Below are 16,313 nucleotides of genomic sequence, written 5' to 3'. Positions count from 1 at the left end.
TAATCAGAATGGCACATTAAACATTTTCTTTTTAGCCCCTATAACTGGATGCAGACACAAGTATGGGTTTGCAAATTAATCTCGTAACACTCCGTAATAAGCATTGAAGTATTGATCAGGCATAGATGCAATGATCCCCCTTACACTCCACAAAATGTAATGCATCGAAGTGCCAAAATAAACTGCACCATAGAGCCAAAATGAATTGCATTGTAGTGCTAGAATGTTCCCACTAATACGTATACAAATCCTGTGGCATGTCAACTAAATTCTGACTATGTCTAGCATCATTTAATAAGGAAAACTCATACTTTTTCAATATTAATACATGTATTGCCACATATTTCTCAATTTGACAACCAAATAGGTAATGATTTTAGCATTATAATGAATTTTATATACATATACGTACTTGACAAACTTACTTGTTAGATGTTATAGTCGGATTATGGAGATTACATCGTACAAGTAAAAGAAACAAACGTTTAATTTTGTTGAAAACCAATTTTAGTGGAAAGAAAAGTAATTAAAATAACTTTTTGAAAACATAGAAATTTTCTAAAACCACAACTTATATCATATTACTAAAACCAAAACCAATTTATTGGTACATTTGTGAGATAAATCACTTTAAGAAATTTTAGTTAAACTTGCAACGGAAAACCTTACAGCATACCATTTGTAAAATCGTGATTCTTTTTCTTTTAGTTATCTTAAGTTAAGCGTCATTAAAAAGGAAAAGGCTTTTGTGTAATAAAAACCAGAAAGATCCTAACGATCTAAACAAATCATAAAATGTCCAAACATAAACAAAACCCAAGAAAAGTCTAGAATGTCCATATTAACAAGAAAAATAAGTGAAATCCATAGTATTAAAACCAAAAATGTGAAACCCGAGCTCTAGAGTCGTCGTCCTATCCTAAGTTAGAGGATCACCTGAAGCAAAGCAACAAAGGCGTAAGCTTAGTGTGTGTTTTGGCTCACAATTCCAGTATAAGTAGTTATAATTATCAATTCATCTCATAACATATTAGAATTCAAACCAAAGAATATCATAACAAAACATATTATAACGTATCATATCATATCCTAACATAACATAGCATATCATATCATAACATATTATAATGTATCATATCATATCGTAACATAACATATCATGTCCTACCCCCATCCGTTACACACCATCTTTGTCCACCCAATCACACCATATAGGACTATTAGAGTCTATCCATCCAATCACAACAGTATGTGGTGATGTATCACTCATATAATTGCAGCTGAGCTGCTATATATAAATTTGCAGTCTAGCCATCATATTTGTAGTGTAAACTACCATATAGCACTTCCTCCATCATATCATATCCTACCCCGAAACACAAATAAATCATAATCATATATCATGCATACATATTTCATAAATCATATAGCATGCATAATTAGATATTTTCATACAAATCATAACATAGCGTAAGTTTGTTGATAATTTTTCTGATGGCATTCGTTTTCGCTCGTATTTGTTAAGGAAGAGTTTTAGTGTTGTTTTCACATTATACTCTGTTAAGTGTTCGATTGGTTGTTCTTATTAGGTGAAGAGGTTGCGTATCAAGATCCTTTCACGAGGTGATTGTTGTGTTTGTTTGTTGTTTTATGTGAAGTATACAACTATGAATTTGAGGTTGTTTCTTTAAGGAAAAAAAGGTAGTTTCGAGTAAGATTTTGGAATTGATTTAAGTTGTAATAGGTTCATTTGACGTTATATATAGGATTTGGAGTGCGTTTGTTGCGAGTTTCATCAAACCTGTAATCATTTATGTGAAAACACCCCAAGAACTCTTTTGAAATTCGATAAAATTACGAAAATACGGGATATTTCAAAACTGCCCAGTGGCTTACGCTTTAGGTCTGGTGTTCGAATCCTGTGGTACGCAAATGTGAAATATTTTTGTTACTTGCTATATATTGGATGTTGAGTTTAATTCAAATTCTATGAAATCTGGTAGGTAGGATTTGGATTAAGATAAATAAGTATCTGTTTCAGGTGATCCTCCGACTTAGGATAGGACGGAAACTCTGGTGCTCGGGTTTTACATTTTTGGTTTTAGTACTATGGATTTCACTTATTTTTCTTGTTAATATATGAACATTCTGAACTTTATGTTTATTTTTGGACATTTTATGATTTGTTTAGATCATTAAGACCTTTCTGGTTTTTATTACACCAAAGTATTTTCCTTTTTAATGACGCTTAACTTAAGATAACTAAAAGAAAAAGAATCACAATTTTACAAATAGTATACTGTAAGGTTTTCCGCTGCTAGTTTAACTCAAATTCCTTAAAGTGACTTATCTCGTAAATGTACCAATAAATTGGTTTTGGTTTTAGAAATATGATACTTGTAGTTTCAAAAAATTGCTATGATTTCAAAAAGTTATTTTAATTACTTTTCTTTCTGCTAAAATTGGTTTTCAAAAAAATTAAACGTTTGTTTCTTATACTTGTACGATGTAACCTCTATAATCCGACTATAACATCTAGGCCGAATATAGGGTGTTACATTTGATGGTAAAACAAATTATGATAATACAAACCAAAATAGCTGGTTATTGACAATTTTCACCTTCCCTTTATCTCTCGACGATTTGGCTTCATTTTTAGCTATGTTCGATAGATTAAAACATTAATACAAAGTTAAAATCACACATTCAATTTAAACCTAATATGCATTTATTCAATTTAGTCCCTATACACTCTATTATTCAAAATACTTGTATATTTTGATATTCATTATCGATTTGAAATCTGACTTTGAATTTAATCACTAGGGACCTCATAGTTCTATTCTATAGAAAAAAATTTAACAACTTTCAGTTTATGCAATTTGATCCTTAATGACATAAAATTAACTAAATAAATTTAAGATTAAATTGACATTTTCTACTATAATATTAACTTATTCTACCATAAACTTAATTCATGTTAGCTTGCACGAATCTAAATCTTTAAACCCAAACATAACCAAACTTTCTATCAATGTTTCATCTAAGTAAGCTAAACAACTTCTAAATTCATAGCTTGGGTTGTAATTATCTACTAGTATCACAGGGCTAGATTTTTCATCTCGTAAACCATGTGGCCATAGGCGATTCCTTCACTTTAAATGAACCTAAGTCAGCCTAACTCTCGCAATGTGAGGATTCTCGTAGAATTTCTCTAAGGCATTGAAGCAAAACATAAGTAAACTCTGGAAAGGAAGAAGCCACGAACAAAAAAAAGCTACAAAAAGAGAGTGCACACCAACTATTTGACTAAATGCTCTCAATATATTAACTCAAAAAGAATGAAGCAATTACAAATGAAGGGGAAGGCCTCTATTTATAGTTGAGCTCTCCCAAATCCAACAATACTGATCGATTTACATCAACAAATAGGATTAGTTACCATCTACAATTAAGATTCCTAAGGGATTTAAACTTCATACAATATTATCTCTTTAGGATTTACACTATTTACCCTAGTAATTGTAACACCCTATACTTGACCCGATCACCAAGTCTGGGAACCTGATGCTATACTAACTCGAAGGACTTAACGAAATTTTAGTTTTCAATTTAATTACATATTTAAACAACTAAAAATTTTAAAATTCTAGTTGTTAATACAACTTGTATAAAACTAGTAATAAATTATTAAGACTTTGATTCCAACAAATATTTACAATTTCTAGATTAAGGCTCGATAACATATATAATCAACTTAGACCCGACGCGAGGCCTCTACGGGTGCCCCTTTATATACATGAACAACTACTGCACACTACTTAACTTTGGTTGGGTCTGGCTTGGTCCTTCTTGAGTTATTTAGGTCACTATATAACTTGCATTCAAGCCGCAATTTTATAAGTTCGAGAGAACTTAGTGAGATCCATACATGTATGTGTATAAGATCCCATAAATTTTTAAGAAATTGATTTTTCTGTTTTAGAGTTAAACCCTCTTGCTTTTATAGGAGATTCTGCAAACCTAGTTGGCAAGGCCCAAGCCCTGAGTGTTTTGAACCATTTATTGGCGAACTTAGATCCCTGATTTGGCTATAATCGTGATTTCTTAGTGTGGTCTCACCCTGTTTATCTCTAACCTATCTCTCTAATTCTTGTATTCAATTATCCTAGTTGGTGACACTCATTGATACGCAAATCATTGTTGTAAACACGAGTCCTTACCCGAATACATTCTCTTTTCCTTGAGGAAATGATGCTTACAATGTGACTCCGATAGCACCCACCTTTTTCGTCCATTCCTTACAATGCTTCATCATACATTTGGCTCCTACCTTAGGTAGAGCAACAAGATCTCCACCATTTTCCCATGGTTTTGACAAACCTCCGTTATCCATTATTCTTTGTCAGACTTTACTAACCATTCAGCCTTGAGCAGTTGTTTCCTTCCACAAAGACTCTTATCAGCCTATCCAACCTTTTGGCTAACTCTTTGTCGACTTACAATTTATGATTGTATTCTGGTACAACCTATTCTATGTCAGCTTAAACCATATGGGATCCATAGCTCCTCCAGCGGACTAGTTTTGACGTACATTATGTATACCTCCTTATCTAAGGAGTCTCTTCTTTTTTTCATCCTAACTAGGGTTGAAGATGTTATCTTGGCCTCATTCATCATCGTCTTTGGTGAATTCTCTCATTATCTCAGTGGTCTGTGCTCCTCAGACACGCCAAGCTCATTTATTCTTGTGACCTATTGTACCAGTAACACCGTGAACTCTACTTTTACCCTTAATGTTCCTCCTAAATAGTAGACTTTCAAATTGGGATTTTCATGTTTAACGTCCTAGAGGACTTCCCCATATTTATTATCCCAATAGATTACCCCGTGTTTATTGTCCCGATGGACTACTCCGTGTTTACTGTCCCAGCAGACTACCCGGTGTCTACTGTCTCAGTGGACTACCTCGTGTTTACTGCCCCGATAGACTACCCCGTGTTTACTGTCTCAATAGACTACCCTATATTTATACATTAAACCTCTTTTGAGAAGTTTCCCCATAGGATCTTACCACCGTCGCAGTGTTGCTGTATAGAGCTTGTTGACCGCCATCGCAGTGTTGCTCTATAGAACCTAATAACCATCGTCATGGTGTCATCCTAAATGAAATGTTTCCCATTTTAGCTTGATGCTCGAACTCCTAAGTGGCCCCCTCCCCGCAAGGCCCAGAGCTTCGCACATCACAGTTTGCACTTAGTAATACCGTATGGCAGTATCTTAACGGAATCTTATTTTCTTTATTCCTCTATCTATTCCTTCATTCCTAACCTTGATGCTCGAACACCGTAGTATCCCCTTCACAAGCCTGGAGCTTTGCACATCACAGTTTGTACTCGACAACATTGTATGATGATTTTTAATAGAAATTCTCATTCCCAAATCCTAACTTCATATATCCTATCAAATCCTAACTTCATATATCCTATCAATTATTTTCCCACTATTATAATCATGTAATATTTGTATTTCACTTACATACTAGCATGGAGTACGCTATCTTTTTAAACTTGAAAGCCTAAATATTTATGCATCTTGAAATACATTGGCGGATACCCATATATCAAGCAATTTTATGTAGACTTATCATTCAGAATCAATAGAGTTAATTAATCATCACAGAACTTAATACAGAATCAAGTCAACTACTAAACATTTCAGGAAATGAAGTAGAAAAACTCACTTGGATTCTTTTATCCTCATCATCTTAGCTTGACCAAACGCCAAAGCCTTCTTCGTCCTAACAACTAAGCATAACAATCATTCATTGGTTAAACTAAAAGTGTTCAACCCTTAAAAACCTAGAATCCAAAATTATGTAGGAGCTTTTAAGGGTTACTACTTCACTTTTTTCTTCAAACTATAAGTACAAAGAGGTAAGGAAGCTTATCAATTCCAAAATTTTTCTATTATCAGGCTTCAATTTTCACGACTACCACGATATGCAAAGCCTCCTTCAGCTATATCCTCTTCTTCTTTAGAGCGTCTAAAGAAGATGGTGCTATGGAAAACATAAGAATCATAAATAGAATTGAGAAAATTTTGTCTTCACACCCACCTATAAATACTCCTTAGGCATGGTCTTCACTAGCCATTACAACTCTCCATCCTTAATCATTTTGTCTCCCACTTTGGAACTAGCTAGTTCCATCTTAATCGAACTAGAATTAAGGTCCAACTAATTACAATTTGGCCACTAAAACTTTTGAATTTCCTGTGGAGTCTGGCCATTTGCTAATCCCTTTAATTTAGCCCTATCTATCCTAAAACTTTGGGTTAGTGTAAATAATTGGGTGTTATAGTAACTCTAGTTTTACTAGATTATTTCACTGAGCTACCAAGCTTCAAGTAGATGGGCTTTCCTATGGTTTCCACTAATTGGGTCAATCCATGTAGGTCAAATGAGCCCCATTTAATAAGTTGACCTCTATGGGGTGTTTTATGCATAATGGTCTCGAGCATTGATCTGCGGCCCATAACATTCTCCCCTACCCATTCTCGCGATGCCCTCGTCATGTCTTCATAATGACACCAATTTGACTGATCTTGGAATGGTCTCGATGCCTGAGGTGATTCCTAACTAGTCTCTCTATTGGGTAGTCTGGCTTCTCGAAACATTTGCCTCGACTTATGTCTTCGCTGTCGCTTAACTCAAATTGTTCACTTTTGTACATCTCGATCACAAGAGGCCACCGCTCTTACCTACCCCCAATGTGACTTGCCCCAATTGGGATCCTCTTGATCTACACAAATAAACTTAAGTATGCCCCACATTGAACACTGAGTTCACATTAAGTCTTGTTGCTAACTCTGGTTTGTAAGCCTCTTAGCTTATCCGCTTCAGAACTCTAAAAAGACTTCTGTGCTTTTGCCAAGTCAATGGCAAGTCAAAATGAAAAACATACTAAAGTTTTTGAAATGTACCTCACTCGCAACATTTACTCATCTCGTTTATCTACTTTGTATCACTATTTTACCCCCAAAGTCTAATGCACAACCCACCTCTCTCTTAGATAGTAGCCTCTTTAATGACTCAACAAACTTCATATAGGTTTCCTACCCCTCTAGCATTTCTAAGGAGGTTTACACAGCACTCACGTCTATCATGTCAATATTCCTTCCATACGGAATATCCTTAGCTAGCTAGATTGTCGACAATACCTTCACTCTACCCTTCATGTCTTGACTCACGGCACAACATATTATTTTTATCGAGTATCCAAGATACAAATACAGTTGGCAAAAGAAACCGCAAGAGCATTAATCCTATTAAGGAAATTCAAGCCAATAACAAAATTGTAATCATCCAAGTGGATTACCTCGAAGTCTTCCTTGTCTTTCCATTTACCAATCTATAGCCCCTACAATTGGGATCTCTTTAGAATTAGCAGTCTTAATCTTCTTAATTGACTTTTTGCGTGGGGGAAACATAAGGAGTTGAGCTATAGATCGATCAATAGAAAGATAATGAAGACTTCGAGGTAATCCACTTGGATGATTACAATTTTGTTCTTGGCTTGAATTCCCTTAATAGGATTAATGCTCTTATGGTTCCTTTTTCCAACTGTATTTGTATCTTAGATACTCGATAAAAATAATATGTTGTGCCGTGAGTCGAGACATGAAGGGTAGAGCGAAGGTATTGTCGATAAAAACCAAGTTTTTTTAAAATTGTATTTTTAGTATAAACACTGCAAAAACATTTTATTTTACGAAAACAACGCCGTTTTGCTCCATATATATATGATTTAACTAGTTCATTTATATTAAATAAAATACAATTTATAATACTATTATTTAAAAAATAAAGTAAAAATATAGAAAAATATGTGTTAAAATGAAAAATTTAAAATACTATTATTTAAAATAATTTTAAAGTTTTTGGGTATATGACTGATTGTTTTAAATTAATATATTAAATAATTTCTTATATAATTGAAAAGGAGATAATATTAATTTGAATATATTAAAATTATAGTTATAGTTTAAATTATTTAAGAGATAATAGATAAACTTTATATATATATATATATATATATATATATATATATATATTAAAATTAAAACAATTAGTAAATTTCCTAAAATATTAAAATTATGCATTTGTGGAGAAACAAATTTTAATTAGAAAATTGAAAATGTTATTTAAATTTCCTAAAATATTGAAAGAATATATAATATACAAATTTTGTCTAAGTAATTTAGGGTTTATGGTTTAAAATTTAGGGTTTAAGGGTTTAAGGTTTATAGTTTTGAGTTTATGTTTTTGAGGTTTATGCATTTAGGGATTGGGATTTAGGGTCTTGAGGTTTGGGTTTAATGATTGGGGATTAGGGTCTTGATGTTTGGGTTTAAGGTTTATTGTTTAGGATTTAGGGTTTAAGGGGTTAAGGTTTAGGGTTTAGGGTTTAGGGAAGATCAAATCAATACGGGAGTGAAGGCGAGGCCAATGCTACTAAAGAACGGTTTGGTTAGTGAATCAGTTAACCAATGTCAACTGTAACTGAGCTATTTTTAATCAAAAAAAATTTCATAAACACAGAAGAATTTTTTTTTTTAAAAAAAAGAAGAAGATTTGATTGAATCTTTAAATATTTAGTAGTATCAAAGGCATTAGCGGCGTTTTTTTCATAAACGTAAACACAGCAAAAGGTAAGCAATAGTGGTTTTTTTTAAAAGCGCCACAAAAAATCATTATGTTTTAAATAAAACGGCGCCATTTTATTAGATTTCTTAGTGGCATTTTTGGCACAATGCCGCAATAGGTTAGGATTTAAAGGCGCTAGAGTAAAAACGCCGCTAAAGGTTATTCTTTTTAAATCAAAATGGTGCCATTTTATTGGATTTTGAGTGGCGTTTTCAGTAAAACGCCGCAATAGGTTTGCCTTTAGTGATGCTAGGATAAAAACGCCGCAAAGGTTAATTTATTTTGGGTAAAACAGCGTCGTTTTGCTCTCTTCTTTTTTACCCACACTCGATAAACTTATTCATTTTCCCCGTTCTCCCCAGTTCATTTTCCCCCTTTTCCCTAATCCAAAATCCCTAAAGTAATCACCTTTTTTCCCCAATTCGAAATCCGAAACCCCTAAAGTAATCACCCTTTTTCTCCAATTCAAAATCCCTAAAATTCACCCTTCCCATCGGCCTTCCAGTAATACTCCGTAATTCAATCATTTTAGACTTTGCTTATAATGCCATTGATTTTCCATCTATAGAAAACCAGATTAAGAAAGGCAAACGTTTCATAAGTAGGCTTTGGGGTTGAAGAAAATAATTTAAGGTAAGAATTAGGGTATTTACTGATATTTATGTATTAGTATTAGTTTTTGTTATTGATTTAGCTATTTTTTGGCTGGCTTTGTTAATTTGTTATTGTTTTTGTTACAGAGAAAAGGTACGCTGAGGCTGCAAAAATTAGGGTAAAATACCCAAATAAAATTCTAGTAAAAATCAATCATTAACTATATTTGTTTTATTATTTTTAATTTTTTCTGATGTTAAAATAGTAATTTTGATTATTCTATTGCCTGTTTGTCCTTGGTTTATGTAGTGCCATATGTTTTTAACTTTTAAATTTTGTTGAGAATTTCTATTAGGTATCAGTTTATGTTCCATATTTTTGATCAAATGACAATTTCCATATACCAACTTTAGGGGTTGGACTAGTCTGGCTTGCATTTCCTTGACTTTGTAATGTAATATTCCACTGTGTTGTTAAGGTGTGTGTGCACTTAGGCTACCTACGATGTTGTGCTTGCAGCATAACTGCAATGATACGTATTGTGTCAATGTCAATTATATGCCTTGTTTGATGTATGTTCATGGGATATGGCTGAACGATTTTAAGCAATTATACTGCCATTACTGTGTAGACAGGATTGTAGTCCCTTTGTTTGCTATTGGACAATGTTGTCTGTGAAATAAATAAAAAAATACATTATCAGTATATCAAATTTGTCTTAAAATATTTGGAGTAGGTGTGGCAAATGCATAAAAATATAGTTTTGCTTTCACAAGTCAATATTTTTATATTTTGAATTTACTGTAAAAATATGTAAATCTAAAACGTTAGAAGAATACACTTGTTTCATAAATTTGCAGTTTATATTATAATACTCCATATTTTATAGCTTAGCTAGCTAGTAATATATGTCACGTTAATATAAGTCATTTTCTTTGTTTTTAATGTATGCTCGTGAGAAATGGCTTGAGGATTTCAAGCAATAGCTGATTGAAAGAACTTGTAAGGAAGCTTATTGCTGAATTTTGACTATTGAATGCCATGTACTTTGATCTTTAGGTGCACTATCTATTGACAAAAGTTGCAAGGAAGTTGATTGCTAAAACACAGGTAGACAATTCTTGCAGTAGTCTTTTTTTCTACTGTTTTTCCTTGCTGTAGTATTGTTGAATTTTGACAGTTTTTTTCTGCTATTTTTTCTTGCTGTAGTATTGTAGTCTAGGCTGTTTATTTACTAATTTTTTTCATATCAATTGATATCCGTTTTTTGGTTTATTTAAGCAGTTGTAGTCTTTATATACTTAATTTGGCTGAGTTGTTGTTATGGATATAATGTCATGATTGGAATGATATTGTCAAATGGATAAAATTAAAATATATATAACTGATTTGGTTTGATTTATGAATATAAAATTACTTTTAATAATAAAATGTAATATTAAAACAAGATTCAATCTTATTTTTATTTTTTCATGGAACAAAGTTGACATTTCATCTTATACGGTTTTCAACTTTTTATACACAATTTTTAAATTATATAATTTGGATTAGTTTTTTTAAATATTATTTAATTAAAATAATTTTTTATGTGATTTTCTTCATCATCAAATTTTATTTTTATTTTTTCCATGGAAAAAGTTGACATTTCATCTTATACGGTTTCAACTTTTTATACACAATTTTTAAATTATATGATTTGGATTAATTTATTTAAATATTATTTAATTAAAATAATTTTTTCCATGTGATTTTTCGCATCGTCAAATTTTATTTTTATTATTTTTTCATGGAACAAAGTTGACATTTCATCTTATACGGTTTTCAACTTTTTATACACATTTTTTTAAATTATATAATTTGAATTAATTTATTTAAATATTATTTAATTAGCATAATTTTTTCCATGTGATTTTTCGCATCTTCAAATTTTATTTTATTTTTCATAGAACAAAGTTGACATTTCATCTTATATGGTTTTTAACTTTTTATACACAATTTTTAAAATTATATAATTTGGATTAATTTATCTAAATATTATTTAATTAAAATAATTTTTTTCATGTGATTTTTCGATCGTCAAATTTTATTTTTATTTTTATTTTCATGGAACAAAGTTGACATTTCATCTTATACGGTTTTCAACTTTTTACACACAATTTTTAAATTATATAATTTGGATTAATTTATTTAAATATTATTTAATTAAAATAATTTATTTAAATATTATTTAATTAAAATAATTTTTTCTATGTGATTTTCCGCATCGTCAAATTTTATTTTTATTTTTATTTTCATGGAACAAAGTTGACATTTCATCTTATACGGCTTTCAACTTTTTATACACAATTTTTAAATTATATAATTTGGATTAATTTATTTAAATAATATTTATCTTAATGTTAAATATATATATTATATAATAACTTACATAAATATATATCATATCATAACTTACATAACTTACAAAACTTACTTAACTTATGTAATACATAAATATACACTTCAAAATCCCGCAACTTACCTGAATTAGTTTACACCCATTAGATACTTGATACTTGATATGTATTATCTATTTTAGTAACCGTAATTTATTGTCAACTTTAGACTTCAAGAACAACGAAATGGATAAGAGTTGGATGAATTTGTTAAGGGTAAGCAACAACTATCGAAATGGAGTACAAACTTTTTTAAATTTTGCATTTCAAAATGAAAGCTAAGAGAATATGATTCTTTGCCTCTGTAAGAAGTGTGGCAACATCAATTGGCATTTTCGTGAAGTTGTCTACAAACATCTAATTGTTGATGGCTTTATTCGAGGGTATAAAAAAAGGATTTTCCATAAAGTGTACACCTAGTAGAACCTCTTCAACAATTAATCCGACTTATCCTTATAGTGCTTACCATCAGTATGTTAGACAAGATGACATAGTTGCGGGATGCATTTAATATGCACAATGATGGTTTACAACCGTTTCCACCTGACTTTATTGCATCTGATGATCATAATATTGGTGGAAATTTTTTTCCAGGAACGGGAACAAGTGTACCTGATGAAGAGCCAAATAAAGAAGCGGCCTACAAGTTACTTAATGAAATGAATGAAGAACTTTACGAGGGATCAAAATATTTGAAATTGTCCTTCTACATTCATCTATTTCACTTAAAATGCTTGGAAGGGTGGACCAAAACTCTTTTACAATGCTGTTGGAGTTTTGAGAGATATGCTTCCATTTGCAAAAATCCCTCAGTCTTGTCAAGATATGAAAAAACTAATAAAAGATTTAGGCCTTGGGTACGACAAAATTCATAGTTGCCCAAATGACTGCATGTTGTACTGGGGTGATCGGAAAAACCAACAGTCTTGTCATGTTTGCGGTAATTCTCGTTGGATGAATAGGAATAAAGAATATGTGAATGCGGATGAAGGTGAGGCACAGTTAAGAAAGAAGCCAACCAAGATTTTGTGATATTTTCCACTAATATCGATGCTTCAAAGGCTTTTCATGTTGTCAAAGACAGCCGAGTCTATGAGGTGACATCATGATCAACAAACCAATGATGGATTATTAAGGTATCCTGTGTATTCTTTAGCTTGGAAATCATTTAACAATAAATTTCCAAGCTTTGCAAGCCATCCTGGGAATGTGAGGCTTGGGCTAGCAGCTGACAGATTTAATCCTTTTAAAATCATGAGTACTTTGTACAGTACTTGGCCTGTAGTGCTTGTTCCTTACAATTTGCCTCCATGGATTTTCATGAAGTAATCTTCTTTTATCTTATCTATGATTATCCCTGGAGAGAAAGGTCCCGAAAATGATATTAACATTTATATGCAGCCACTTATTGAAGAGTTGAACAGTTATTATAATGTCCCCTAACCCTATACCGTCTCCGAAATAGGGTTACGAGACATTACCAGTCAGTACAGTCCAATTCCGGTCATTAATTAAAATAAATATTCACACACATCCTAGTTTTAAGATGTCGTCCCTTTAATGGGCCCTCGCGATCCAATATGAACAGTGAATTCAATTCGGGACTAATTTAGAATCACTACGAGTTTTTAATAAATTTCAAAATTCATACTATATACCGTTGCCAACAATAATTTACTTATTTCATCAATACTTTTACAACCTAAATGACTCTCATTAAACATCCTAGGTACATGCCATTGTCAATACTCAACATACTTTACCTCATTGAAGTCGGGATCGGCCTGGGATGCTGATTCAACAGTCTAGCGTTAACTTAACCTGTGCACAGAAACAAACCGTACGCTGAGTATACACTCAGTGGTATTTCTATAATCTGAACACTTAAGCAATTATAAAACTTATTATTTTATATATATATCGAACTATTCAAACTCAATGAGTATTCAAACATTCACTTTCCAACCAATGTTTTGGTTTACTTTAAATTTCAAATCATTTATTAATTTCAATAGCAATTAATCAATCAAGAATGTTCATTAACAATCGAACAATTATTTATTCAAGAATGATCGATTATTCGGTAACAATCAATTATTCAATAATAATCGTTATTCAAGATCGATCAATTGATCGGTTATCCATAACGATCAATTATTCAAGAAATCGGTATTCAATAACAATTAAGTTATTCAAGAATCATTCATTCAATGACAATCGCTTATTCAAGAATGATCAATTATTCAATAATATTCGATTATTCAAGAATATCTAATATCCAAGAATATCAATTATCCGATAATGATTAATTATTCAAGAATAATCAGTTATTTTATACCTTTATTTACCCCTATTAACATGACTCGGACTCAGACGGATACACGGATCCAACCAACACACCAGTATGGCACATAGTGCCTCATCGGCCGAAGCCGGAATAGTAACAGTAGTAGTAAGGCACACAGAGTACCTCATCGGAACAAATCCGAACAAGAATGAGACGGTACAGAGTACCTCATCGGAACAAATCAAACAAGATATGAGAGCGATAAAGTAACAATATTTGACACACAAAGTGCCAAATTGGTAACAGTAACGGTAACAGAAACAGTAGTCGGCACATAAGTGCCTGATCAGTAAGCCGGCAAAAACTTGTATTCTTTCATATCCTATGGCATGCCAACTATATCCGACTAGCTCGACTAGTTAATAGGGTATTTAATTCACTTTTCGTTTTCAATTAATTCATATTTTAACTAATTAATTATATATTTTCAATTCAATATAATTCCATTCACTTTTCACTAATAAATATTTAATTTCACAATAATCACAATTTTCTATCAATTTCATCACACTTCCAACTACATATATTTTCCAATATAACAAATATTTATTATTCAATTTCCACATCAATATTCATTTCAATTCAAACATTCATATATATATTCATAAATCAATTCAATATAATCAATATTCAATCCAATTCAAAAAATCATCTCAACACCTACTACATATATATATTAAATAATAAATCCAACAATTTAAGCATTAAGTTCGGATTATAGAAATACAAACCGTAGTTTCTGAGCTAACTCCCGTTGACTTTGTCTTGTCTTTTCTTAGCCGAGATTTCCGGTACCACATTGACTACGAAAGTAATACAATTCATAATTATTAATACATTGAGTTACAGAATTCTAAATTAAGATCCGCTAATTTCTCCTGAAACTAGACTCACAAATCTTCTTACCATAAAATTTTCAGAATTTTTCGTTTAGCCATTAAATACAGTTTATTCTTTAAATTCACCCCTATTCTGCTGTCTGACAGTTTCAACCCTTCTTCACTAAAAATTAATTATCTCACAATGCAGAACTTGGATAATATTCCCGTTGATTTCTCCTGAAAATAGACTCATTAGGGATTCTAAAAATATAACTTTAAGCCTCTAATTTTTTTTCTCCAATTTTTGGTGATTTTCCAAAGTCAGAATAGGGGAACCCGAATTCATTCTGACCTTGTCTTACAAAACTCATTATATCTCATAATTTACAATTCAATTGCTTATATTGTTTCTTCTATAAGAAACTAGACTCAATAAGATTTAATTTCATATTTTATTCATCCTCTAGTTAAATTTTTAAAATTTTTGGTGATTTTTCAAACTTAGACTACTGCTGTTGTCCAAAACAGTCTTGTGCAAAATGTTGATTTTCTACTTTTAATTTCAATTTAAACCTAACTAAATTCACTTACTTTTCTATCTTAATTCATACTTTATTTCTACTCAATTTTTAACCAAACTTAGACATAATTATCTATTTTTCATCATAAAACCATAATTTTGAAATTCTTTCAATTTAGTCCTTAAAGCATAAAACTTATGAATCACTTTACAATTCAATCCTTATTTCATTTCTAACTTGAATTTCTGTCAATTAAGCCCTTAATTCATCATTTTACTCAACATGAACATTATCTAGAAATCTAATAACTTTCAAAATATCAACTTAATTTCATCAAAATCTTGTTCCAAAGCTTCTAAAACATCAAAATTAAGTAAAAAGGGCTAAATTGACTTACCAATTAAACTTTCAAATCTTGAAATCTAAATTTCCCTTTTCTCCCTTTCTTTCTTTTCTTTCCTTCCTTGCTCTCTGTTTCGTTTCATTCTGTTTCTTTTCTATCTCTTTTTTTTTTCATTTCTTTTTCTTTTGTTTTACTTTATATATATATATATATATATATATATATATATATATATATAATATGTTAACTTAATAAATATCTAATTAATATCAAATATTTATTTTACATTTGTATCCATTTATTATCCACACACTTGTCATAATTTAATGTATTTATTACATAAAAATCTTATAATATAATTATTTAATTAATAAATATCTTTTATAAATAATAAATATCTACTAATAATTAAATATACATATTACAAATGTATGTATTCAATTTATTACACATGTATTTTATAATTACCACACATTTGTCACTATTTTAATTTATTTCATAATATAATATAATATTAATATTAATTAATAATTATAGCAATAATT

At 30.9% G+C, this 16,313-nt stretch overlaps 1 long non-coding RNA gene across 1 annotated transcript; it reads right to left on the bottom strand.

The window, feature by feature from the left end:
- Positions 1-13,341: 13,341 nt before the first annotated feature.
- Positions 13,342-15,963, bottom strand: LOC128295134 (uncharacterized). Its single transcript, XR_008285457.1, has 3 exons — positions 15,823-15,963; positions 14,815-14,886; positions 13,342-13,557 (listed from the first exon to the last, which is right to left on the bottom strand). It is a non-coding gene; the product is annotated as an uncharacterized LOC128295134 (long non-coding RNA).
- Between the last annotated feature and the right edge of the window lie 350 nt (positions 15,964-16,313).

Source organism: Gossypium arboreum, chromosome 7 (assembly GCF_025698485.1).
Source record: "Gossypium arboreum isolate Shixiya-1 chromosome 7, ASM2569848v2, whole genome shotgun sequence".
Classification (NCBI taxonomy): domain Eukaryota; kingdom Viridiplantae; phylum Streptophyta; class Magnoliopsida; order Malvales; family Malvaceae; genus Gossypium; species Gossypium arboreum.
This window is presented reverse-complemented; position numbering and strand designations above follow the sequence as displayed.